General features: G+C 37.3%; 1 protein-coding gene across 6 annotated transcripts in view; it reads left to right on the top strand.

Annotated features, from left to right (window-relative positions):
- The window catches only part of ANKS1B (ankyrin repeat and sterile alpha motif domain containing 1B), a 435,613-nt gene that overhangs the window by 354,140 nt on the left and 53,863 nt on the right, over nt 1-27,610 (top strand). The window lies entirely within an intron of this gene.

Raw genomic sequence — 27,610 nt, 5'->3', positions numbered from 1 at the left:
ATGACTTGCTAATGCCTTGTTGGAGTCTGCCCACAGTAGCTGAGGGCAGTGGCTTGTTTGACCGAGAAGAGATTCCCCAGCCTGCTGCTTTTTGGTGTCTGAGGCTGCTTAATCTGCACTGGGATTTTGTGAAATAAGAGCCCCTTTTTATCTGCAGAGCATAGCACAGATTTTTTTTAGAAAATGACTTTCTTGCTGTATGGTATTAGAACTTCATGTAAGAAAAAATATTTTGCTAAAGGTAATTAGAACAGAATTACTATAAAAGAAACAATCTGAATCAAAGTAGTTGATATATACAAAAGGGCAGTCACCTTTCCATTTTCTTGCATTGACATGCACCCTATTTTGAGTTATGTAACACAAGTAATGGGATTGTTATTTGACCTTCATAATCTCATTATAGCTCTGGAGGTACAATCCTTGCTTTTAGTTATCTGTGTACGTTGATGATTTTATAGTTTAATGCAAAACTGTTGATTCATGGAAGTAATCCTGTGTTCATGCATTATACAGAAGCTATATCTGCTGTTTCTCCTATTGCTAGGGGGCTGATGTGTCACATTTATAAAAATCTTTTCTTTAGAGTATCTTATTTCAGCCACCACAACCAGTTCTGGTTACAACCCTGTTATGTTTATCCTAATACAGTGATGACGTAACCAAGAGGGTGAGGGAGCCAGTTAAAAACTAGTAACATTCTTGAAGCAGTACTTGCATTTATTAGGAATGTAGTAGTCTATACAAATCAGATTCTCTGGGAGAGGTGGTATTAGCAAGCAAAAATGTCTACCATTTCCAAAGACAAAGTCCTAAGCTTTTGCCATGGTGCCTTTGCACTTCTCCATGGGTGAAGGAGAGGTGGAGCTACCTTACTGGAGTGTGCGAAGAGTATCCCTGCAGATGATGATCTCCAAGGCAGATCTCACCATCCATCTTCATGTTGTTCCTCCCATTCCTGCTCTCCCCATCTCAGCATAGGACCCTGCTGAAGAGGATGAGACAATGGTCTGGATCTCCATGCTTGTGGGAGGGAGTGGGTGGTCGAAGCTTAGCTCAGCCCTGAGGCATCTCCACATCCTACAGACTCGAACTGAGGATTAGGGGATCATAACTATGAAAAAGTGACTTCAAATCACTTTTTGTCACACATTACTGCAGTGATCAGAGGATCTCGTCCAGCAGTATGAAAACTGGCATAGCCAAGTTCACACTAAAGGTTTCCATGTTGCTGCATTCACACACAGAGCAGTCTGAGTTTGGCTCACAAACTTAAATGACATTTGTGAATCTGTGTAATCAAATATGGAGGTATTTACATAATTACTGAATTATCAGGAGTATTAAGAGAGCTGTCATGCATTATTATGCTATAAAACCTGATATCTTTTGTAGACTATGACACATGGAGTGTTTTTGTTTATGCTTTTGACATATAACAAAAGATTGTGTGATGCATTCAGAAATTACGTTGACACCATAGCAATCTCTGTCTCTCTTCTCTACACAGCAGTTCCTCAAAAAGAAAAATGTCGATTGTGGTTTTCTGTAATCTGAAAAACGATAAAAGTTGAGGTAGTTCATCAAAATAAAATAATAAAATGTTTGTACAGGCTTTTCTACTTCTTGAAGCTCTGACAAAGTGGACTCCCTTCTAACTTGACAGTACATTTTCAGGCAGTGAAACTTGGAAGCTAGGGACAGAAAGCTCATTAAATTGCAGACATAAGTAGTTGAAAAGAGGCAGTTTTATTGTTGTCTGTTTGAATTCTGGAAAAAGTAGTGATGGCAGAAGGGAATAGAAACTTCAGGCCTGCAGGAGAGATTCTAGATATTCCAGTAATTGGACTGTAATCAAGGTTTAAAATGATTACAATATTTATTTGAGTTCTGGTATTATCGTCCACAGACAAGAATCCAGTAGGCATATGTTAGTTTAGATTTTAGTAAGGCTGCTCTGAAATGTCATATTACCTGTTAATACTGCAATGGGTTTGTTTTACTTCTTGGGAAACAAGATTTGCAGAGCTCCACTTGTGAGCATTCTGCAAAGATATTGTTTTCTATTACGCTGAAGGTTTGGGCTGGGGAACTTATCTGGATTGCTTTACAGTTCAAGGACTCTGAATGGAGGTGTAGTCCACCTTCTGTAATGCATCTGGAAGGTATATTTATATGCATCTTCTTAACAGAGAGTATGTGTGTAAGGGCAAAGGGTGAATTAGTTTTGTCAGAAAGCATCCTTCCTGTGTGACATCAATTTGAAATGGAATATTCTTATTCTTTAACTGATTATCCAAAACGTTTCTGGAGCTTGTATGTTTTGTACTGCATACACACCTGTAGCACTACAGCACTTAGTTGATGAGAACATTCTGGTAGATGGCATTTGGTAGAAGACTTTAACCCAAATGGCACAAAGTTTGAGTGGCTGAAGACAAGTAACAGAGCTCATCACTAGTCCTGCACTGCCACAAAAGACATTGCAAAGCCTTACTTGTCTTTTTAACAGTAGGACGTGAGAGAGCAGGGTCTCTGAGACGTCTGTTCAAGCAAATGCTCCTGGGTAAGGTCACTCCATTTGTTCTTATTTCCAGGTTTCTATAGACGGTTAGAAAAGATTATGCTAGTCTGCTACAAATAGCCACAGTATCAGTCCATGAATTTTGATTTTCTTGTAGTAGTTATTCAAATACTTCCGCTCACTGTAGTGAATCATCCGTCTGAGGCAGGGATGTTTTCTACCAACCAAACCAAGACTCTATCAGTGATAGGTTTGATTGCTCCTTCAAAGTATGACAAATCCTACTGGAAAGCAAGAATACTTTTACCAGGAATGCTTGGTCCATGATGAAAGTGGAAATGATTTTCTGGATGAAGTAGATAAGAAATTGATTGAGGCTAATTTCAAACACTTTCATCCTAAACTATTGACCTCTTTTTAAGTAGTCTTGAATTTCTGTCAGCTCAGTAAAAGCCCGGGACTTTCATCTGTCTGTTTAGGATAATACTATGTATGTGATTATTCTACAGTTAAGAAGTTTTTGAGGGATTTATTCCCTGTGTTTGCTCTGCTGCCTGAACCATACCTATCCTAGGAGTTGATTGCAGTATTTATCAAAGCTATGGAGCCCCGTTTGAGCCATCTGTAGGTAGTGGTTGTGCCATCTGTCACTGAAGACTGCGTTCCAGAGAGAGAGAGACAATATGCACAGACTTCATCATACAAAGCCTGTAGGGTATGATGTTTGTTTTATCCTTGTAGGATGTATAGGTTGTAGTGTTTTCTTAACTTCTAAAATTTTTATTGAAAGAAGCTTTTGAATGCCATGTTAACCAATAAATCATCCTCACCCATGCGTATGTATTTTGCTCTTTACTGAAACCCACTCATTGCTATATGTTCCATATTCATTAAAAGGCTGTAAGAATGTTCAAAAATGGGCAAAACCAGGCTGCAGAAGACTTTGAACTAGTATTTAGCACTTGGAGATAAGGGTAAGGGCAACACAAAATGAGGACTCTGGGTGCAAGCATATTATCATTTTCTGTATATTCTTGATATGAATTAGCAAGGATTACAGCAACAGCAGATGTTCAAGACAGCATGATATAGGTAGTGTATAGTTTTGTCTTATGATTAACTAAGCCAATATCCTTGTGTTGTAAGAGATAGGTTACTTTAAAAAGTTTCAAGAGGACATTAACAACATGTTTCAGGAACACTTTTACTACATAAGCTGGTAGCAGGAGCAGCATTCAAAGCTTTGCATGGTATCACTATTTGTGTTTAATGTAATTTGATGTAATGATCGACAATGATGTAATTTTTCATTACCCGTAATAATGTGTGATTGGCTCCTACCTCTGAAGTGAAATTTAGGAAAACCATCCTGCATTGTCTTCAGATGTATTTTGCATTGGATTTTTAGGCAGTGTAATGACTTAGTTTATTGAATGCAAAAAGTTACCTTCTAATGAAACTGTGGGCCTTCAGGACAGCAATTTTCATGGCTTCATATTCTCCCTGCTTCACAGGCTTATTGGCAGTCCTTGTTGTAGTGAAGGGTATGTCTTCATACTGTGTGGCCATGAATCCTTCTGCGTTTTTCAGCTCAGGGTAGAGTGTGGGCCAGACACACACAGAGGGTTCGGGGCTGCTGCAGAATCTGCATGTTGCCCAGAACAAGTAGCTCATCCACACAAGTAAGACTCCTGAGCTCTCATTTTTCATTTTTGACCAAGGTAGTGTTGGCAATCTGTCAGAAACTGACATGAAATATAAAGCAATGAAGTGATGAGGTTTGTAGTACGTATGGTTGCGTGCTTTTCTTTTTGTATGAAACACAAGGACAAATTTGTACAAATGACAGAATCCTAAAAGGAGACATTGCATCAGTCAAAGGTAATACTGTGCATTGCTATGTTAAACAGGAAAGGAACTGATTTAGCATAAGCAAACAGACTTTAAAGAAAGCCCTGTGATAGCTATTCCTATTCTAATACAGATCCGATGTAGCATTAAGTGTATGCCATGACTTATATATGTAATGTCTGTGTACATATATATGCATTAATAAAATATTCCAAGAAATGCATAGCAAGAACATTGTATTGTCAGTGATATGTAATGCATGTTTAATCTAGACCCAGCTTCTGATGATACTTAGGGAATGCAGAGGATCAAATATTTTATTTAAATATTGAATTTCAGGGCCTTTGAGTGGATTATTCTTTGTTCTTTATGGATGTTCTCTCAACGTGAAACCAAGGGGATATATAAATACATATATTTCATTTTTTCCCCCCTTTTTTTTTTTTTTTGGCAGTGTAGCAGCAACTTGCTCAGTTGCTAGGTAACAAGGTATCGCTTTATTTGCAGAAGCAGTAGCAGACTTGATAGTAGAGGCAATGATTTATACAAAATATATTAATATATACTGTAGCAGTAATAATGATTATTGAAATTGCCTATTTTTATGTACTCTGTGCCATGGAAAAATATAGTCAATACATTAAAATATTTCCTTCTGCTCTGTGTAGAAAAGCTGCTTAATTACTGAGAATGTCCAGTTATTTAGTGAAGCATCAGAATTGACATTATTTATTTAGTAGACTTAAAATGAGTTATTTTAACAAAAAAAAAAAAAAAAAAAAAAAAAAAAGTGTTAATGAAGAGGGGGGATTTATAAGGAGAAGTTATTTCCCTAAATTGTCCATTCATACTTTTTTTTTGGCCTTTCACAGACAGGCTTGCTTTTCCAGCAGCAATACGTTTTCCTCCAGGGAGCAAGACCAAACCTGTCAGTCACCAGGGCAGAAGTTGGCTCAGTCCCAGTGGCAGGCTGCCATCTCACTTCTGCCTCCAAGAAGACTGGCAGGTGGTCTGCAGGCCACTCTACCTTCCTCACACAAGTCTGGAAATTCAGAATGGTCTGATTTGCCTTCAGGGCAAATGCTAATACCACCTGCTTCCACTTCTGGCACAGTGACTGGTTAGGTGGTGCTGGATGCTTTGTCATCCGTGGCCAAAGGTGTCACTGCAGTTCATTTTTTTCCAGTTTTGCTGGTGTTTGGGAGAGGGAAGCATATACAGTCCAGGTGGGTTTTTCATCATCTTGATGCATCTCTTCAGTCAGGTTACCTGAACGTGTTACCTGGCTGGACTAACACCTTCACCCTGTTCTTCAAACCTCCTGTCTCTTACATGAGGTGTATTAACCAGGTCTTGCTGCAGTTCGTGGATCCTGGAAGACTATGCTTGAATACAGGGAACAGGATTTCTGCCATTCGTTAAAGAGGAATAGTTGTTCTTTCCAGATGATGGGAGCCAGTGACTTAAGAGAAGAAAGTTTTCTTTGGCATTAGCCAAGTTACTGCATATAGAATAACTAAGTGTAGTTATAGTTTTAGATTTATTCAAATCTATCTTGCCTGAATTTTTGCCCCAACTTTCCTCCTCACAAAGACTTGAAATTTAATAATACATCACATATATAGTTCTGCTATTTTTAGAGCAAATATTGACCTTTTCCCCACATTGATCATTTTTAACCCATTTTCACCTCCTCTAAGGAATTATTTCTCACGCTGATTTTCTTATCCTTGCAGATTTACTTTTCAAAAGTCTATTATTATGTGTATCCATGATCATTCAGGTTTGGTAGTGGTGGTTCGTTGTGCTTTTTTTGTGTATTTTTGTTTGTTTGTTTGTTTGTTTGTTTTGTTTTGTTTTCCAAAGCAAGATCCATCTTTATTTAAACAGAATTTAAGTGGTGTTTATCAATGTGTGATGGAGAGAAAGGTTAGCCTACAAGCCATGGTTGATAGGCAGACAAAAACAGGGCAGTGCAGATGGCAAAGTTGATCTCAGTGGTGCCTCAACACCTCTGCTAACAGGGATTTGCAGCTGTGGATAGTGTATTACACTGCTGCTTGAAAACCAGCTGTTATTTCCAGTTTTTATATTATAACCTACATGACATTTTCCCTTAGACTTCTAATGACTTCTAACACAGTCATTCATATAATCAGTTCATAAGTAAATAGCTGCAGGCTTGGGCAGTATCTTAACTAAAGTATTCCTGCTCCCTTGGCTTTCATTTCAGTGGAAGAAATGGGCAGATTAAATAAAAGGAGGCAAAATGACTTTCACAGTGTTTGGATTCCTGAAAAGTCACAGAAAAGAAAGAAGAGTGAAAGCACAAGAGAGTTAAAAGAGAATAAAAGTTAGAAAGCTATATCTATAAATTTAGAAGATTAAAAGAAATAAAAGGAAAACAAAGAACAGATGAGACAAAATGGTTCCAGCAATAAATATATATATATATATATAAATAATTAGGCTTCAGCATGAGTCAAAAGGACACATGAGAACGGCACTCTTCTGTGAATCATCAAAAGAGGAACATATTTGGAACCATTGCAGGATAAAGTTTTCAGAATATACAATGGTATCTGGTTCCTATTGTCTTCAATATATAGGATTTTTTAAAATTTTTGAAGTTTTAAGGTTTCATGTACAGAGAAGTGAAATTGGTATATGAAGGAAGCTTGTGCATCCAGAGTTGGTTGCTACCTGTCTGTTTACCCTCATCTTCACTTCCAGAAGTTTCACCTCACATGCCAGTTGCAGCTGGTGGGTGCTCAGTGTGCAGCTGTCCTGGATGCTTTATCTCAGCAGTGGGAGCATCTAAAGAGTTATTGGATCATTATCACCACATAAAGGCATCCTAACCTGAACTATAGGACTCCCTTAACTCCTAAGATTTAGTAAGCTTTGTGTAATTCATTTCACCATTACTTAAAATTCCCCATTAAAATTAAATTAAAATAATGAGCTTCCCTGACAGAGGACATTTGCCTTCCTGATGTTTTTGTTATTTGAACCGTCAGGTTCACTACTTGGTTCTTCCCTGAATAGTAGATTTTCTGTATGACTATTTTTATAAAAATGATTATTTCTAATTTTGCAATGCTTTAATATGATTATATTGGTACATTTTAAACTTTGACCAATCTGATGCTTGCTTGTCCTAAGCAGAAGATCTCTCCTTCCAGTCTCAGTCAAATGAGTAGTGTGTGGGAATTGGGGTTGTGCATACTCAGGTAAGAGAAATCACTTAGGATCATTGCTTAATTAATCACAGCTCTGTCATGAGCATAGAATAACATTCATTCCACATGAATGTCATGTCATTCTGTAGACACGAAGCACAGCCTAGGTTTGTTTCACTGCTTTGTGTTTATCATTACTGAAGTACTGAACTGAGTCTAAATTTGGGGTGCTTTATCTTTTCTGGTTTTAGAAAGTAAAATAGTATTAAGAGTGTCATATCCCTTTTATTCTTTTTTTTTTTTTTTTAGGTGAAATTTGATTAAATAGTTGTGGTTATCCTGTATGCAGTTATGTAAGAAAGAAGACTTGAGGTTCTTGCTCTGGGCTATAATGATTATTAAAACCCATGTATTTTGTAATTTTTCATCACTGATTTACTCATCTAAATTTTCATTTAAGGGAATGCTTTTTAACTTAAGTATTTTTTTGCATTTGTGCTGTCAGCCTTTTGAACTTCTGAACCAGTAGGCCATTTAACTGGAAGAATGGTTGATTTCAAAGGTATTAAGTTCCTCCAACTCCCATGTGGGGTAGAGAGAACCCTTTTAAAATCCTTCTCACGGTGTTGGGGTTGAGAAAAACTGGAGATAAGGAGTGGTAAAGCCATGATGGGACGCTGAAATTACTGTAAGGATTAGGAAAGCTGGAGATAGTATGGAGGAGGAAGGTACAGAGTTGTGGTGTGGGGCAAGGGAAGAATAGTGTAGATATTCAGTGCAAATCTATCCACACTGCACCATTACTCATGTTCCTGGTGGAACATGTCAGTCACCAGGTGCCTCTTCAAAGTAAGTCACTGTACAATGAGTGGCTCAAGTAAAAGCACTAGCACAGTTGCATATACATGTAGCTTCTCATAGCGTGCTCCTCACAGCACTAAGTAGCATGATGCGACTGATGAGGGTCACGAGTGTCTGGCACTAGCAGTTTCTCCCTAGGGGAAAAGCCTATGCTGCAGAACAGAGTGTTACGGTTTGTGGAAAAGGCCTCCTCAGTGTACGAATTGCTGTTTAGTAGGTGGGGAAAGCAGTCAGATAAATATAGCTTCCACACATAATGGAAAGAAACAGAGTGGAGCAATATGTACAAATGATTACCTTGAATATTATTTTTGCTCTTTTTTCTCTTTCTAATCAAATATTTTACTATTTAACAAGGATTAGGTTTTGATAATCCTTGACTGAGCAAAGAGTACATATTCTTATAAAGGTGGTGTTTTTTTTCCCTTGTAGTTAGCAAGTGCAATGTCACTTAGGTAGTTATGATTGTGTTTCTCTTAAAGTAGTGGTTCATGAGAAAGAGTGTTATGATTTTCTTAACTATCATAGTTTATGAGAACAAAGACCACTATAAGAAAACAGTGCAAAACACCTGTTTTTTAAGGTGGCAGAGAGTTAAAACTGTGAACCAAATCTAATAGTGGCTGGCCAAACTGCACTCAGGGTGCACATTTCTTATAGCTCTAACTTATTTCTTCCATTCTGATTGTGGGGATACAGCATGGAAGGCCAGGATGATTTTGTGAATGGAATTAGGATTTTGGAGATGTGGTTTCACTCCTGTTAGTATTTCAGGTTTCATCCATAGTCATAATTATCAGTTAATCCACACGTTCCAGCTTTTCCTTTGTTAAGAAGAAAATATGGAAGAGAAATCTTTTTTTTTTTTTCTCCTGTGTACCTGTAGAAACATGTGCCAGTGCTGTTCAATGACTCAAGGGCCATGCTCTATCAGCATTACAGAATGAAGTGAGCACATTGCAGCAGAGAAAGTTGACTATATAAAATTAAAATCAATGCATTTAAAAATAGGTTTATAATCTGATGTTTATACTATGGTAAGACTCACTAGAGTATAATAAAGCTTGATCATATGCAATGTAGTATAGTGGATTAAATTTCATAATTGCTAATAATAAGTAATCCTTCTTTCTCCAGGGTATATAGAAGGTTGAAAGGCAGCCAAACCACTGTATTTTCATTGTGTCAGTCTCCTTGGCAGTTCTTAGTGGAAGCATGCTGACAGGGTGGGAGGGAGGATAGGAAGAGCCTGTAGGTAGGTATGGCATTGCTGTCAGGTTCATAAGTTACACAGGTTCTCTGAAAAGTGGGTGCACAGTAGCACAGATTTTATATGCTCCCACAGCACTCCAGCATGACATTCTTCTAGCTCAAGGGATTCAGTTATTCACTGCTCTCTCCCTCTCTTAATTTCATTTGTGAGGTCATTTCACAGGAGTCTATCCTACTTTTAATGCTTCTACGTAATTTTCTTGAATACTGGAAGTATATAAAAGCAATAAGAGGAGAATAGACCCCCCAAGTTTGGACTGTGTTTTCACTGTGCTAAATTCCTGTTTTACCATTCATAAGCTTTCACTCTACGAAACCTGTGTTTCTGCTCTAAGGTAAAATGTGTAGGTCTAGATTTCATTTTTTCTAAGAAGATGGATAATAGGCATAGAAGTGGTGCATGCAGCGGCATATCAGAGTGGTTCTGTTATATTACTGTATTTGAAAGTAAAGCTAAAAGAGCAAGTCTTTTACTCTTCTTCACATTTCTTTAATCATTTTTTACCATGCTGTGAAATAAAACATACTGTGTCATATAATTTTCTTCTTAAATCACATTGCTCAACTCAATACTTATTTATCTAGTGAAGCAGGAGGCCACATCTGGGCACATGTACTTTGGAGCCAGAGAAAGCAGGGATCAAACTCATTTGATGTTCAGTTTACAGCCCCTTTGCTTTTCATCTTGCTGGGCTATATCTTCTCTCAGACTTTGCCATAGAGCAACATAAATCCTGGATGCCTGATATGCAAGGAGAAATCTTACAAAATTGGGTATACCCAACTTCCTTCATTCCTGCTGTAGTAAAATGTGTGTGTTTACAAAACAGACTAGAGGTAGGGAGTTGACAATATTACAGGATCAAGAGTGGCTTTTAGTAAAAGTATCTCTCATCTTTGTCCTATATTATTATATCACTGATGTCATGACCGGGGTGAGTTGAGCCGTGGCTCTTGCTAACCACTGATTCGAACAGCCAAGGAGAGGTTCCGGTAGGGTCTAGAGGAAGGAGAGTTATCAAAACTGCAGGTCACTCTCAGCTTGTCTCAGGTCTGCCTCATTTTTGCACACCACATCAGTGGGCGAGGAGGAGAGAATTAATGCCAACAACAGTATCCTTTACAGGTGAGCCTCAGCAGCCCTTCATGGAGCACAGCCAGGAAGATATATTGCCACACAACTTCTCTCATTCTGTTTTGCATGAGGTTTTTACTTTTAGTGGTTTGATTACACTTGAATTGTGTCCAAACTTTTTTTCCATCCCTGAGAGATTATAAATTCCATCTTCCTAAGTGAAAGTCAGAACCCCGTGCTGTGAAACATTGACAATTTATCGAAGGGTAGCAAAGTGGCATATTCATTTTGTCTTAGAGAGCAGAAGGTAAAAGTTTTCAAGTTTGAAAATAAAAGGTTTCTCTTAGGTACAACAGGCATATTGACTGCAAGTCTAAGCCGGTATCTGAAAGACCATCTTTCTCTTTTACGTAATAATAAAGTTTCTGTGAGCAGTATTTTCAGTAGGGGTGCTCCAGCTTGTAGCAAATTGTTACTGCATGTAGAATTTTAAAATTCATCTGTCTCTTACAATTTGATAAATGATGAGAAGCTAGTCAAATTCAGGGCTTCAGATATCACAGAAAAATTAGGATGTGTTGGTTTTTTTGCTTCTCTCTCCTTCTCCTGTATGATAATTAAAAGCTTCTTCTGCTTTAAATTCTTCTGATTTTCCCCAATTAATATTGCTGATATTCAAGAGGTTGTGGCTTTGAGAGGAAGATAGACTTTGGTGAGACTAACGATGAAATCACAGGAGTGAGAAACAGTATAAGCCAGATCTGCTTGTTCTAACCATAATGTGCATCTCTGAAATGGAAATGAAATTAAGTATAAGTATATAGCTAGAAGTATAAGCAGCTATATGACTGAATGTGTTTGTAGGGTAGGATTGTTGAATAAGGAAATAGTATTTTTACACAGTCAGCTTTCATTCTAGCATCCATTTTAACTGTACCCATCTTTTCAGTTCTACAAAGCACTGTAATCCTTATTTTATTGGAATACAGCATCTCTAAGTGAGACACTGGCTTCATTGCAGTTGGTGGTATTTTGCCATTAACACCAAGAAAACCAGGATGTCACCCTTGTTAACAATAGGAAATGTTTGACAGAGACTTTTAGTGGCATTAGATCTTTGCAGGCAGGTAATTTATAACCTTGTGGAAAATATTTTAGATACTATCAAAGTCCTAACATAAGTATTCTTGTTAATTTATTAAACTGTGTTAAGCTGATATTCAGTGTACATTCAGAAACTAAAGCAAAGCAAGGCATATCTTAACCTTTGGGAACAAGAAGCCTTGGCCTGAGAACAAATGTGCAAATCTAGCTACAAGGTAAAGTGTTAGGTGGGAACTAAACACAATTTCAATGGGGAACATAAGTTGTGCAGCCCTAGATTTCTTGCACTGTGGTACTTTTGGCATGCTGGGAAGGCTTCTCAGTGGGTTCTGCTGCCCTGGACAAGTATGTAGGTCCACAGGCAAAAAATAATAATAATAATTATTCTGCTTGGATGATTTTGTTGTTTAAAATTAAAGTTAATGAAATGGCTGACCTATTGAATTATTTCCCTAACCGTTTATCCAACTTTAAAATGCATGAAAAATTCAATACTAACAGCAAAAATGATTTAAATGTTGTCTGTTCAGTGAGCACATAATAATCTGCAATGTACAGATAACTTTTCAGTTTGCTGCACAGAGATTTAGCTGTGTAACTCTGAGCTAAGTTAAAATAATGATGTACATTTTCCTGTTTAATTTTAGATCCTATTTTTCTGTATATGGGTCAGCTCCTTAACTCAGTCCTGCAGTAGTCTTGTTGCACAAAGCAGTTTTCAAACTACAATCAGGTCTTCCATGTTTTCATTTCTCTAAAATACTGAACTGTAAATGATGTTTAGTTTCTATCTAGAAATACAGAGGTTTCCAATGACAGTTATCTACTTGCAATCTGCACAATAAAAGTTATGTTTACCCTCTGAAACTAATTATTTTTATTAGTGACTCTTCTACTGGTAAATCTCTGTTGTTTTTTAACCTTTCAGGAATTATAGAGTCTAAAGACATCTTTTCAGACGTGATTTTCTGCAGTGGTGTAAGGGCTCCCTTGCACATTTTTTATTTCCTTCTTTCTATTCACATGTGCATGGATAAACAGAATAAATATGTCACACATCTTTATATAAAGGTGTTTACATTTAAACTCCACTTACACGTTTCCATACACTTACATGCCAAGTATTTGGAATCAAGTCAATGGATGGAACATAACCATTCAGGTTACATTATGCTCTCCATTTTATGCCGTAACACTACACCTTCCTGAGGAAAGCAGTTTGGATCTCTCAGTAGAGGTCACTGAATGGTACTGCTGAGGGATACCAGCCCAGGTCTTGTCCACAGAGCTCTCCATATTTAGTTCACTTGTACTATTCACACGTGGAAATTCCAATTGCCCTCAGTTTATTTAGTGTTTGATATAGGTGTTCTTAATGCATAGTTTATTATTAAACATATGGAATAAAAATGTGGTTGTAGTTACAAGAATGAATGTCCTCACATGAATAGAAGCTGTATTCTGTGGATATATCACCTGGCCTTTAATTTTAACAGGTTTTATAAAGTGGTGAGCTGCTAAGTAAATAGTACTTTTTTCCCTTCTCTGATTTTAGGTGATGCATGTGGGGAAAAAAAAAAAAAAAAAAAAAAAAAAAAAAAAAAAAAAAGGGAGTGTTAGCTTTTGGCTTTTTAGTGTCTATTGAAAAATAATTTCATGCAGAACTTACAGTAGACACACTTCATTGTGCTTGTCAATTGTTTCACAGCTTTACACATATTTTAAATAAGATAGCTGGACTATGCAGCTTTAGCATTTAAATGAAGCCAAATTAGTATTCTGTCAGCAAGCAGAAGGGGTTTTTATACTAGAAAGGTGTAGGAGGGAGATGGATAATGACGGGGGAAACTTGCTGATACAAACACATGCCATGTTTTCTAAAAAAAAAAAAATAAAATAAAATGTAAAATTCTGAACCACTGAAGCTCATACATTGCTAAAGCTGACCCTGGATGATTTTAACATATATGGCAATTGCTGGGGGCTTAGAAAATTTGTTAGCAAAATAATAATGTACAGAAGTGAATTTTGATATTTGCTAAATATTTTTAACATCATGACACTGTAATAATTTGCAATTTAGACAATACAAAAATTGTATGCTAGTACCCTAGTGAAGAGATTTAATAAGATTTTAAGTAGCTACAATTTTAAACTTTAGCAATTTTAAAAAATAAAATAAATAACAATTAAAATAAAATAAAATAAAATAAAATCCTCAGCAGGTGTCAAAATTTTGAGCATGTACACAAAATCACTTATTTATTTGAAACATTCTCAAATAACCATTCTGTAAAATGTTTCATGTTGGTAAAACATTTTCTCTATGTAGCTCATCTCAATAGAGAATTAAGCAACCATATTGTACCAGGTAGTGCTCTAAGTCATCACAGGCCACAGCCGAGGAGGGGAGCTGGTTGCGGTGATCCCAGCAGCACTGCTTCCACAGAAGATGCACTGTACAGACTACGAAAGAATAGAAATGTATGTGGGTGTTTGTTCTCTTCATTTCAACGGTATCCTAGAGGTGCAAAATAAGGACAGAGACTGCTGAAGAATGAGGCTGTCTCTTGCTGCAAGCTGAACCATTTGGGTGGTTATACCATAAATGACATATATGATGGAAATTAAACATACATTCAAAATGTTTATTACATGGTTATTTCACTGCTTGGAGTGAAGAGCAGATGCCTTTAAATCACATCTGATTTTACAGCTTCCTTTTAATTTTTCCCCAGGCTCTTTACTCCTTGGTCAGCAGGTTTTGCTTGTTCTTTTGTTGCTCTTTCTCCCTGTTGCCTCCACAGTGGTCAGTGGATGAGGTGGTGGTGTGGTTGCAAATGCAGATTAAATTGCTGAGCTGGGTGGGAGTCAGTAAATAAATAAAGGGGATCTGGAACAAAGCTGCAACGGGAAAAGAAACTTGGAGAAGAAACTGTTGACCTGAAAATAAGACGTGAAAAGAGGTAGAGAGAAGGATGACAGGTGAGAGAGAAGGAAGTAGAATTTGCTAAGGAAGAGGATAGGAAAAGTGTCTGAACAGCCAGAGCAAACAAAATAAATATACTCTGGTTTATCAGAAATGCCTTGTGGATGTCACCTATTGGTATCTTTCAAATAGCTACATTTTAATTTTATTGTAAAATGTAAGTCCTTCCATTAGCTATTTCTCATCTGATTACTATAACAACCCATTTTCTAGTCTCCCTATTCTTCTCCTGTGTTATTCAGCCTCTTCAGATTTCTGCTGTTCATTTTGTCTCTCATAGGTTCCAAATTCCCATTTTACCTTATTATTTCAGGAGCTTGCGTTGGTTGTCTCTGCAGTTAAGAAAAGGATTAATAAAACTTAACATTTGCATTTTAAGTTCTCAGCAGATATAACTGCTTGTACAGTCACAGCTTGGTTCTAGTTTGTGACTTCCCTTGCCATCTTTTGGCTTATGGTTTGCACATGGCATTTTTGTTTGTTTATTTGTTTTGTTTTGTCTGCTTTCCCCTCACTCCCCAACTCCCCAACCATGGATACGGAGGAATCCCATGCCTGCGTGAGATCCCTTACATTGAATCTCATCTCACATTGGTCTGTATGATAAATGTGGGATGTAACATTATACGGGTGTAGTTCTCTGGCAGTACTCATTGCTGTCTGCAAGTCCTGGTGCTGAGGTGTGTGGAGATGTGCTCAGCATCACCCCTGGCACAGCCCCACATCCCAGGTTGCTCTCAGCAGCCAAACATAGGACGGCTGCAGAACAGCTCAGAGCAGGGACAGCACTGAGTGGATGGCATGGAAAAGTGCACGTGAAAGCATCCCACTGTGCTCCATATCACAGCATGCTGCTTTAGAACCAGCTCCATGACAATGCCCAGAGGGCTATGCTACCAGAGAGCGATTTTAAAGAGCAAATTTGAAACTTTCAGGGTTCACCATGCTCTCTGTTTTCTGAACTGAAATACAGCTTATATCTCCTGGGCAGGTGATGTGCCAGAATCTCATGTTTTCTTTGAAAATATTTTGTTAACTTTACATACAGTTCTGAACCTTGAAGTTCAGAATCTGGAGAATTATCTTGAAGGAATCTAGAGAATTATCCCCAAACCAGCTGTGCTGTACTTGCACAGGAAAACTTGTGTTTCAGTGCCCTCCCTGACAGTAGGAGCATTAGCACTTGGTATAGACTTATGATAGATATTACTTCAGAAAACATCAGCTGCACCCATCTCTGATCAAGTTAAGGTAAAACACAGGCGTTCCTGAAAATTAAGAAATTGTCCCTGGCTGAGTAAGCCCTTTATGTGCGATACAGCAGCATAACAAAAAACTTCAAAAGCATGTTTTAACCTTTTAGCTAAGTATTTTTCATTCTACTACTGAAGTAGCGCAGTCATTTACTTTCTCTTCTGTGCAGAAATTTGGTTTACTTATGGTGTTGAGTATCTGTAACAAATCTATTTGAGAAGAAAATATTTTATGATTCAAAGGTTAATATTGCAGCAGAAGCAGGTAAGTATAAATGTCAGGGCTCTTAAAGTAAGAAATGCCCTATATTTTTCTAAATCCAGATTATCACAAACACAAAAAAGAAAGAAACCAACACATAAACAAGATGTGTACATGAATAGAAAAGTTTTTAAAACTATACTTAACTGACAATGACTAAATTTAGGCTTACTTTTTCATTTGAAAAGCCCCAAATTCTGTAGTACAACTCAGAAGTATATTCTAAGTCTAAATAAGTCACGTGAAGATTTCCCAAGTGGCTACATATTAGAACACAGCAAATACGTAAGTTACATTGTCATCTAATTGTCCATAATAAGCGTGTGTGTTTTTTTTCCTCTTTGCTTGTTATTCATATAAATCTACTCTTCTGATTCATCATTAATCATAGTTCATGTAGTGATTTGGTATAAAATGTTCATGACAGGATTTCTTATGTTACGGTAAGTTAATGTGATCTGTACTGTAGTGTGTATTTCTGACAAGGTTATGTAGAAACGTGGCTTCACAATAGTATCACGGATTACTATACCTAATATTATAAGTTAATATATATAAATAAATATACATATAAGGTAATGCATTTTCTTTCAGGTTTAAAATTTCAAGTTCCAGCAAAATTAAAGGTCTGCAAACTTGTTCCAAATAAATGTGGATTTTCATGGCATTATTTTTGATCTGAAGGGTGATTATTTAATGGTATAGAAGAATTTGTAAAATAGGATTAAAATAGAGTATGATTTTTTTTAATGCATAAATGGGCTGAATCAGTTATATAAGATTTAATTGAAGAAATGTGAAAGTGATTTATTTTGGAAGTACAGATCAGATCACATGAAAGAATATAACGAGCTCTGAGTATATTACTGAGCAGCAGTACTGGGGGAATAATTTGGGCAGGAGTAGAGCTGCTGGATATTAAACTGAACATCAGTCAGTAGCGTAACACAGAAAAAGACAGTGATGTATGGATGTTGTGCATACTAACAATAAGAACATGTATAAAAACCTTGTAAATGTCTGCTCCTTTGTATGGTTTACAAATTTAGGAGTGTGTGATATTCTTGCCAAAAAAAAAAAAAAAAAAAAAAGGAAAACTGTTCTTTTATCTCTTCTGTTTTATATTATTTATTTTAAAGGTAAACATTTTACGTATGTATTTATACTGCTTTTTAGATGAGGGGAGGAGGATTGTTGTGTATTTTTCTGTTTATGTCGGATAGAAATCATGGCTGTGTCTCAACTGGAAAACTTGACCAGACACATAGTATAATGAGCATGTTCCTTTTAGAGAGAAAGAGATTGAGAGCATATGTAACTTTCCGTCAACATGTGAGTGGATGTTACAAAGGAGATAATGATTAATTATTTTCATAAATCACTGAGGACAGAACAAGAGCTAGAGAAGAGACAATTTAAGTTAAATATTAACGATAACATAATTCAAGAATCAGAACAGTTAATCATTGAATGAAGGATATTTGCTATATTGCAGTATTTAGAATTATAGAAAGGTATGACTAGACATTGTGGAGACTCCTAACAAAATTAGGAGCTGTTTGGGAATTGTTATAGATATGATTCAAGGCCTTTGACTTCTTGCAATGTAGGGTTGCTTTCCTGTGGTTAGCTGTGTGCACAGGACCACTAAGTCATTTTGGTTTCCTGTAGTTCCAAGAATCTTCTCTGCAAAATGAGGACTGATGGTGTTACACTACTGATGGGGAAAGTGGAGAATAAACTCCTTGAACTCTTTCCTTCTTTTGACTCTATTATGTGGGTGGATGTGCCTAAGGTGAAAAACAAGAAAGGCAAAGTCTGAGCCATGCAGATGAGGCTTATCTCCTTTTCGACACTCCCTCTGAAGAGAGCTTTCCCTTTTCAGGAACTTTTGATAAGGATGAAGAAAAAACAGAGAAAGAGCAGAGGTGAAGAAAACATGCTACATGACCAACCCCTCTCAGTGAGAAAATTCAAATGGAATTTATAGCAAGAAAGACTCCCATGATAATCCATTCACTTGTGGGTTTTCCCAGGGTGCTTCATTAATAATGTAGCTGCCCAAAGCGATGGAATTCTAAAAGATACACACATATATTCTTTTTAATTTAAGAAGTAACTTCAAGGAAAACAAGTTCAATATGACCAAACTCTGTTTTTTGTTGTTGTATAAAGTTAACTGTAGTGAAGAATCAGCCTCCTTTTGGAGAGTTCTTCAGTACAGTTTGCCCACTTGCTTTGTTCTGAATTAGTTATGTCCAAAAATTTCTCTTCCTTAAGCCAGACTAATGTTGAATGTTTAATGAAGGGATCTGCATAAGAATATGTGTATGATCTGAACAGCCTTGCAGTTTTAATTTATCTCAAATCATGCAGACAATCTTTCATGCTGAAATTTGTCATGTTGCTCAAATCACAAGGGAAGAACTCACTTGAGCTATTGACGGCCGAATATTTTTGCCACTTTATTTGTATCCTTTTGTAACCCCACTTTTTGATGGTGTTCCTTCCTGCTCTTACCTCAAGGCATGAAAGAAAAAGATATTTTGAGAAATGCTTGCGCTGTCCCCTTGCTGCCCCTGGCAGAGTTAATCCAGCCATCCTGCTGTGCTCGTAGAGCCTGTTCTCTCCCACCCGCGGTGCTTCCTCCTAACAGATTAAGAGTCAAAGTACAGCGTGATGCCAGCGCTGCCTGTGATGTATGATTCTGGTCTGCCATGGTGGCCATTGCCTTTTTAAAGGCAGTTATAGTGTTGCTACAGTTGTGATGGTATAGAGATTATAAATGAAGGAAGAATCTAAGGAAGAACTAATGGCTTTTTTTTTTTTTTTTCAAGCTATATAATGTATCTGGAAAATGGACAAGATGTTGTGTTCAGGGTTTGACAGGTAATGTCACAGTCCAAATCAAACAAAGGTTAGACAAAATTGCTCTTAATTTATTTCAGTTATGCCAATCAATTAGACTATCTGATAGAAAGCAATAGATTATAACAGCTGCAGTTAAGATGAGCTGGTGGCTTGTACATTTGTAGCTTCTTCCGGTTGGTGCTGGAGAATGAGGCTGATGAGGGTTGAGGAGGGTGTGAAGCCTAGGAAGGGGTGCTACTACAATTTATTTGAAGGTATGAGTTTCTTTCAGCATCTGTAATAATTGTTTTAATGAGCTTATGCAAAGATTGCAAACCAATGAAGTATAAGACAACTGGGAAAATAGTTTGGCGGGGGGTTCTTTCTAATTATTGTTATAGTAAAGTTGTATGTCATGCCATAACCTGTACTAAGGTTATAGGTCATTCAAAAATTATTCTTTTCAGGATTGTCCTTACAGAAAGTAACATGGTGAAATGATCATTAGCTGTTGCTACAGAACTAGTAGAGCAACAATTGAGGTTCCTCTTTACATCATGTCTTATATGTGTAGCTGCATATTTCCTGTGAAGTAACTAAATGGTAAAGATCTTGATAGAAGAGATATCCCTGGACAGCATAACCCAAAATAGAGACAATGGTGCCTATACTAGCACATGACAATATGTGTTTTATTTCATCCAGTGTGCCAAATGCTGTCAAAGAAAACTGTATGGTCAAGGCTAAACAGCCACTCTGCAGTGGAGTGAATCTGCACTGATTACTGATAAGACAGAAGCAGTTAGGAGAAGAAAAACAATTTTCATGAAATGGCTACCCTTTCTGTGACAGTTTTGTTCCAGTCCTCAGAGGGAAAATGACACACCTGACAAGCAAACTAGAAAAATAAAGGTAGTAACCGCTGAATACTGAAAAGAATAGGCTCGTGGACCGTGGCTTCTGTTAAAACATTGGCTTCAGGGTTCTTTGGTGCTAGCTGGCCACTTCTTTCAGGTGGTCCAGTGTGTGAGAAGGTGTGATTTCATTGTAGTGGATGCATCTCAGGTCTGACATGCACCTCTGTAAGCACAAAATTTTCACCCCATTTCTCTTTCCCCTATCATCAGTCCTCAGTGTGAGCTCTTCTGTGGTCAAGTGAGGAAACAGATAAGGAGCTGGCTTTACATTGGACTGCTCCTCCCCTGCCTCCCAGGTTTGTTTCAGCCAGGTTGGCTCCCTGGGGTGCAGTCCTGGAAGCTTGCTCTGTCATGGTGTGTTTCTGCTCTGCAGAGCAGCACCCATCCCATCCATTTGGTGTTTTTCCCAACCCTGGTACTTTCTTCTGCAGATCTTCTTCCTTTTCAGGTGTCAGCTCCATGTAGATTTCCTGAAATTTACAGGACTTATCACTTGTACTTTGGCAATGTATCGGGGTGGGTTGTGTCCTGACCATCATGCTCTCAGTTTATAGTAGTAGAGTATTGACATTGCCAGTGATAGGTCTTGTATCAGAGGTTATAAATGTTTTTTATATTGAATGTTTAATACTTTAGGGGATAAGTGTATTTTAGGTTGCTGTGTGTGTTCTGTGCAAATCACTCCACAAAGCAGCCTAAATGTAAGCCATAGATAGCCTCTTCACATCAATTTTGCTTGAACTAGTTATTCAGGGGTGGAGGCCATGCTTTTAATGTAAATGTTTTACTATATGCAAAATAATTTAATAAATTGAAAATATCTTAATACAATAATATTTAGGTCTTCAAGCATCCAATGGTAACTTGCAAACATAACAGGTTTTTGAATGCTTTTGGAATAACCTGTCCCAACATTTTTTCTAATGCTTGGTCCAGGTTCTCCTGTCCAGTGTTTGGCTTTTCTGTATGCATATTGAAAAAATCTTTTTTTTTTTTTTTTTTTAATAACTTTTTATTTAGCAGATGAATGTCCCATTCTTTAAGAGCTTGAATGTTTTGATTGTGGTTTAGGGTTGTTTATTTTTTTCCTTTTGCCTGGAATTCCATGATGAAAATGAATAAAGATCAGAAAAAGGATCAACTAACTTTACAGCTGTTAGCATTTTCTGCAGAGATTTGTATTTTATCTCCAATTTCTCATTATTTGAGCTATATTTCAGCCTTGTGTACAAATTAATTGTTTGGCAGATAATTGCATATTAAATATAGATAAGTAAATGATTAGCTCATTATGAAATGTGTTGTAGTACTGGTAGCATTAATTATAATTTATCCACTATGTAAGTAATCCTGCAAAATATAATGGGATAACATATTGGTGTTGCAATTGCTCTCTCATCGTCCTGTATGATTAACATTGAGGACCTCAAGGAGATTGGCCAGGAACAACACTGCTGGTCTCTTTGGTTGCACATTTTCCAAATCTGATCTGAGCCAGCAACTAGACCTGCTATTAGTTCATCACAGAAGTAAAAATGCAAGTCAGTACTGGAGAGAACAGTCTAAGAATACTCTTCTAGTATTCAGTTTGGGAATTTATTCCACCTTTCAAGTTGTCCAATATTTTTTCCACATAGTGCCTGTGAAAATAGAAGGAATTTATTTCACTCTATATACAGACTTGCTTAGAGCTTGCTGTTTTTCACATAAAGAATATTTTCAGTCTTGCCTCTTAGAATAGGTAATCATTATTGTAATAGTCTGTGTTTGTATGTATAATACACTTCTAGGATTACTGAGTTATGTATTTGAGCCTCATGTGTTAAAAAAAATGCACATATGTAATATTTGTCATTAAACCTGAGGCTTCCAAAAACATTATGTTGTGACATTTGTAAAAATATGGATTTAACTTCTTTGTAATAAAAATAAAATAAAAATGCATGTAAAAAGTGGCTCATTCAGCACATAGCCTGAGACACATCCTCAGGAGATAAAATGCCCAGGTCTCATTTTTGTTCAGGTTTCATTGTATTTTCTTGATTTTTATTAATGAAAAATTAAACTAATATTTTTCACTGAAATAATGAGTTATCAATTGCAAGCACACAGTCATTATTTTGTTTTTATCCTTAATGGAGCCAAAAGTGCCAGCACCTGATGTCTTCTGACAGCCAATTCTTAAACTAATGAGAAATTTGAAAACAATTTAATGACAAAAAATGTCCAGTGAAGTCAAGGCAAAAATTCCCTTGGCCTCCACAGTGCCAAAGGCTATCCTGAGTACTTCTGCAAAAAACATAGTAAATCCTCACACACCTGAGTCTGAGGTGGGATGGCAGTGGTAAGCAGCACTGCAGCACCGCTGATCTGCAGTAAGCTAACTGGCAGCAACGCAGCTCAGATGGGAATAAGTACCTATGATTCAAAATTACTTTTTCCTTAAAAAGGTTCTTGTCCTTTGGCTGGCTACTCAGTACCATCAAACTGCAGATTTGCAACTTTTTTTTTTATTATTTTTGGGGGGAGGTGGGAGGGGTGGGGAACAACATCAGTTCTTCATGATCAACATATAGAAACAGGACTTGTTAGGCAGCCATCTGTCTCTGAAATGCTATCACCAAGACAACTGACATCTGTTTCCAGTTGGGTGATTAATTCAGGGGGATAATGACACATATTTCGTATCATTATGATATGAAATCATAAGTCTCTTGCAAGTCTTTTCATATACATAAAAAAAATGATTGCTTCCATTGTAATTGTGGAAAGCAGAGGTGTCTTGCTCTGGGCAGAATTGCAGCAAGGATGCTTGGGAGCCTCTCTCTTGCTATGTGCCTGCACTTTGCTGTGCTTTTGGGGTGCTACCAGAGAACCCCTGCACTGTTTAAAAACGAACAAGAATTTGTGATAATTTGGGCCCATGATTGTAGGGCTGGAAGGAACTAGTAGCTACAGCATGAGAATCAGCATGAGAAAGATAATAAGGTATTGTTATGTGAAAAATGCAATGAAAGTTTAATATGGTTGGGTGTGTCTGGTGCCGATAAGCCACCAAGCATTCAATATTGCAGCTACCTTGCATAGCTTTTGCCTTCTTCCGCCTGCACATCTCATGTTCTTTCACGTGAGATGGGAAGAAAGGATGTAGGAGGGATGCAGGATCTTGCCTTTTCCCACAGCTCTCAGTCACTTCAGGTCTAGGGCTGATCCCATGGGAGCTCGCCCTCATGGAGGAGATTAACGAGCCTGCTTGGTAAATGGGACTCCTGGGTCTCTGACATCCCACAACAGTTTTAGCTCAGCTGGGAGACTGGGGCATAGGGTCATTTATCAGCTCTGCCATGTAGTGACTGTCATCATTTTTTATGAAAGTATAATGACTCAGACATATTTATCTTTCAAATTATGCCATTATTACACTGCAGAATTTTGGTTGGTGTGTGTTTTTTTGTTTGGTTAGTTGGTGTTGGTGTTTGTTTTTTTTTTGCGTATGTGTGTGCTTATTTTGGGGGGTGATGGTGAACTGTTGATCAGAGATATCAGTTAGATGAATAAGAGTTTTCAAACTTTGAGTAAAAATGTGCTCCATCCTGGCTATTTATATAGTAATGCATTTAATCCATTTTCAAATTCTCTTTTATACCAAGCATGGTGATCAAGTGAGCTGTGCTGGATGACCTAAGCTAGTTTCATGAGTATTCTAGGTGTTATCATGTCTTAGGATTAGTGCCGTGGTGTGATATTGTGGCAGAAAAATAGTAATAATCAATATACCCACAATTCCAGAATAGCCTGGAGTTTATTGCAGCATGATCAGCAGTACAAAAGTTTAATAAAATTGAATTTAGCTAGTTTTTTAGGCTGGTTGCTTGCAGAAATAGAAGAACCACGCCTTATTGGTTTGTATTTAATTTTTTTTCTTCTTAGCTCTAAATGCTAGGGTTGTTTACTAATTAAATGAAGCTTAAATTCTGAAGTGTCTGATGCTGCCACTAGAGAATTACCAGTACTGTTCTGATCACTCTCTGCTTTTCCACGTTGAAACTAGCGCTTAGTGTCTGACTGCTGTTGCTGTTTTAGACCAGACTGCTTGAACTACTGCAGTATTAATTTTGCACCATGCAGTAACTTTTCAGATTATTCCAAAAGAAAGGGCATTGATGTCTTGAATTTCAGTAATCTTTATAATGCCAATTTAAATAAATAAATAAATAAATAAATAAATAAATAAAAGTAGAATAATTACAAAAATGTGATGTTTGTTCCTATTATTCAGTCAGAAGAAAAGATCAGGCAGAAGTTTGTTGCAGAAATAATGCTCAGTTTTAGATGGAGTAACTTGTTAATTCCAGCATCTGCACATATACAGCCATCAGGGAGTTGCTGGGCTACATGTGTTTGTTTTTTAAACATCTGTCAGCTAAATCAGAAATCTAAATGTTGAGTGTTGCATTGGTTATATTTCTGGATTTCTTACATTTCCTATTGGAATTTTATTTTGTATACTAACCGTTGGAGAAGATAAAGATAAAAATAGGATTGTGTTTGTGTTCACACACAGTTTATTTGGACAAAAGATTTGGGCCATTCTCCTCAATTATATTACAAATACAAGCAAATATATTAGAAGGAGTTGCATTATTTTTGTCTTAGGTATTGTACTGTTGGTGTGGATCACCTTTGTACCATTGTGCTTTTCCTGTCCTAGTAATGAAATATAGGCTTTGCAGTGCCTTAAGCTACACTCACAGTTTGATGACATCTTCTAGCTGATTACTGCAGCCACACTGCAAAACTTAGTTCACTGTCATGTATGGAGTAAGCTCCAGTTCACTTGACAAAATGTCTTACTGCATAGCCCTTGAGTGCATGGTATTGGTTTCACTGTTACATGGTACAAAGACATTCATTCACCGGCAACTAACTTGTGAGCTAAATATGTGCAAGACTTTTAATGGTGTTTTGATATAAAACCTTCAGGTGTTCCTAAGATATTGCATTAGGCAACTTCACTATTACACATCATTGTCCTATATTTGTGATATTTGACAGTTGTGATAAACACTGTCAAGGGTAATCCATCACAGAACAACTTTTCGGCATTTCAGGGTGTTTGTCTCAGAACTCAAATATAGAAGTGCCTCAGAAAAAAGTATTTTACATTCATTAGTCAAGTATCAGGCTTTACAAGTCCGTTTCAAGAAGAAAACAAGCGTCTTCAGTTGACAATATGTAGTTCAAATGGGTATATAGATCTATTAGCTGAGGATGATATGTTTGTGTAGATTGCATCTTTAAATCCTTACTACTACCACTTCTCTATTGGGTTGACCACCATTTGAGTGGAATAACAAAATACAGAATAAGCTCAGAAGTTTTTATGGCGTTTAAAGATCTGTATTGTTTTGAATATGAGCACAGTTTTTGAAATAAGTTAACCATTTAGACCTGTATCCTGATCTCTGATGTGGGAAGTCCCACAAGACTCCTCTGCTGTTCAGCAGCTGTATGAAGTCTCAGAAAATTGCTTTGTGTGGATTTCTTTGCCTGGTTTGATACAGCTAATAAAGCATTCAAAGCACTGAGGACCTCAACATGACCCACGAACTGTAGATTGACTTAAAAATCTCTGGGTAGGTGCTCCTGATGATGGGGAAACATTATGAAAGAAACAAGTTCACTGAAGTGCATTACCTGAGTAATGCTTAAAGCAGCTGTAGTTTTTTCACGTGTTTCATACAGTTAAATACTGAGATAAACTGTGCACCCTTGTGTTTAACATTCAATGTAAACTGAATACATAAGTCTCCCAAATGCCTCTGGCATTTCTGTATGCTGTGCTGTCTGAAGCTGTGCTTTATGAGTGCTTCTGCAGATTTAGACTAATATGAGAGAGAACATAACAGGCCTGTGGGACTCCACAGCTTGGGTCTGCTGCTGGGCTTCAAGGTCTCAACAACCCTCTTTAGCTGCCTCTCATGTCATAGCCCATCATTTTATAGATGCAGAGGAACCAGGTGTTCTTGATGTTCAATGATGTCAGATAGCGTAGTAAAATTTAACAAAATGTGAGTGAATTCACTTGCCTATGGTTAGGAGGTCACCCACCAGAATGACGGCTGTGTTGCTGTGCCTGAGATACTGGATCTAAGAGATGCCTTTGGAGAGTCATTGCATTTTCTTTGTAGTTGTTTTCTGTTTGTTGTTGTTGCTGCTGTTGGTTTTTGTTTTGTTTTGTTTTGTTTTGTTTTGTTTTTCATGAATGGTAGTTCTTAATATTACTGCTCAAACTGAGGTAATTGTTCACTGAAAAGGTACCATTTTCAGAGTTTTTGTGGGTACTATTACTTTTTCTAGGATGCGTGACAAATCCCTTTCAACTCAAGGGTGTTGACACGCAGTGGTCCTAAATATAGTGTGAAGTACTGTCTTCTGGGAGTGAATGGAGGCAGCTCTGGAGTATGAAACCATACATAGTCTGCAAGAGTTATGTGAGGATACCTCTGAGGACAGAAGCTTGCTTCCGCAGTTATGGCTGCTTTACACTTTGAAGCAATTGTAGCCATTAAAGAATGGCATCAAAATATGTGTTTGTTTTTGTTTTTGCCAATAATGCTTGTTTCCTACTTTCTGCTTCTTCTCTTCTGCTCTTCTGTTTCCCCAAGAACAGTGGTTTTTTTTGTATGTGCTAGAGACATGGAGAGGTACAGGTAGGGTATAGTTGCAGTAAATTTGGAACACTTTTTCAGAAGTGTTTTTGGAGTTTAGACAAGCAGAAGGCATTTGAACCTGTCCACTGATGGTCAGGTTTGTGTGCAATAGAGATTTTTCATTGCATATAATAAAAGTAGTAGATCACCAGGACAAGGTTGGGGAGAATGTTTGTCCTGGTTTTCTTACATGAGGATGATTCTCCAAGATAAATGCAAACTCTGCGTGTCATTCAGAGATTACCTGCAAAAGGCATGGTGAATAGATTTAAAAGCAATACTATTTGATCATTGTGCAGTTCATTTTCTCCCTTGTTGCTGTCTCAAAGTATTTGCTGGGTGTTCCTCAATCTCTGGTCCTTAATATCTGTATCTTTCCCATACCTATGAATCCCTTTATCATTCACTTTTTGGCTCCATCTCTGTGTTTCCAGTCTCTCCCTCCCCTTCCCTTGTTTTCACTCCTGCTTTGCTGCCTTCTCTTCCTGTGTCATTTTTCTCTCCTCCTTACTCACCCGTGAGTCTATTTCTCATTTTCTGCATCCATACCTGCTTTGGTATCTTCCTTCATTTTACAGGATTTTTCCTCTGATCTCACTTCTCATTTTCTCTGCCCTTTGCTTGCCTCACAATGCTCTGTCTCCTTAACCTGCGTGGTGGACTAACTTGTTAAAGCATTTAAAGTGAAAATGGTCTCAGTCCAAATGGATCTTTATTTAATGATTACAATGTGTTCTTTTTAATGAGATCTTTCTAT

Source organism: Aythya ferina (assembly GCF_964211825.1).
Source record: "Aythya ferina genome assembly, chromosome: 1".
Classification (NCBI taxonomy): Eukaryota; Metazoa; Chordata; class Aves; order Anseriformes; family Anatidae; genus Aythya; species Aythya ferina.
Note: the sequence above shows the minus strand (reverse complement) of the source record. Positions and strands in the feature narration are given on the sequence as shown.